The sequence below is a fragment of the Lasioglossum baleicum genome, chromosome 7 (genome assembly GCF_051020765.1).
Source record: "Lasioglossum baleicum chromosome 7, iyLasBale1, whole genome shotgun sequence".
NCBI classification, from domain to species: Eukaryota; Metazoa; Arthropoda; class Insecta; order Hymenoptera; family Halictidae; genus Lasioglossum; species Lasioglossum baleicum.
This window is the reverse complement of record NC_134935.1, coordinates 13,414,990-13,416,019: the sequence shown is the minus strand read 5'-3', so window position 1 is coordinate 13,416,019 and position 1,030 is coordinate 13,414,990. Positions and strand designations below refer to the sequence as shown.

The window sequence follows — 1,030 nt, the reverse complement described above, 5'->3', positions numbered from 1 at the left end:
GTGAACGCATACTAGATGGTCGCGGGAAGGCCGCGGGAAGGCCAAAGCCGCCGATGGACGCCCAAAGCCGCCGATGGACGTCCATGCGGCAAGGGAGCAGGGCTACCTGCTGTGCGTGGCAGAAAAAAAGGTCTCCGTGGGCTCCCCACCTCTTTTAGGGAAAGGGACCTTTCTTTCAGGGAGCCCTGCTCCCTGCTGTGGAGCCGTCGGCCCGCTAGAGATTTCTTCCCGCGTGGACGTCCATCGGCGGCTTTGGACGTCCATCGGCGGCTTTGACCTTCCCGCGGCCTTCCCGCGACCATCTAGTATGCGCTCACCTTTAGGGGTTGGTTCACCGGGGGCTTGCGAGACAAAGAACGCAGGCGGTGGTTCTGGGGTGCGATGAAACGGGGGCAGATTTTGAAAGGCGCCGGGTAGGTCAGAGAGAGAGTGGCTGTGACCTCGTGCAATTTCTATTGTCGAATCGTCGGGGACCGCTCGTAGAAAGAATCTCCACGAACGGGAAACAAAAGGGGGCGACCGAGGAGGCGGGAAAAGGGGGTCGCAAAAGCGGAGAAGGAAGCGCGGAAAGAGTCCCGGCTCTTGGCAGTTAAGACGAGCCAACTTTTCTGCGGCTTTCGATTGTTTTTCCGCGCCGAACGCGCCGCTGCTAAGCCAATAAAACGTCGTCGTCTGGTCCGAGAGAGCTGGGAGCTGGTCCGTGGCAAGTATAAAACCGTGAAGAAAGGCCGGCTAATCCTTGGCCACCGACGAGCTGGACATTGTCCCCGATTCTACGGTCGCAGATTCTACTCAGCGGAAAACGCAGCTCCGCCGACGACCGAGACGAAACGGAACGGAACGGACACCGCAACCGGCCATTATCGCCGCTGGAAGAAACGCGAGATCGAGCCATTGTTCGATCGTCGATCACCGACACCCCCGCAGAGTGATTGATCGACCATTGGAGACCCTGCTGGATTTGCCAGAGTTTTTCTGGAGCTGTGATTTTGGTTTCGTTATGCTCAGCTGCGACGATCGATTTGCTCAT

At 58.3% G+C, this 1,030-nt stretch overlaps 1 protein-coding gene across 2 annotated transcripts in view; it reads left to right on the top strand.

Annotated features, from left to right (window-relative positions):
• Pxb (putative Hedgehog signaling attenuator pxb) overlaps positions 1 to 1,030 on the top strand; it is a 360,190-nt gene that overhangs the window by 210,407 nt on the left and 148,753 nt on the right. The gene's annotated exons all lie outside the window — the stretch shown is intronic.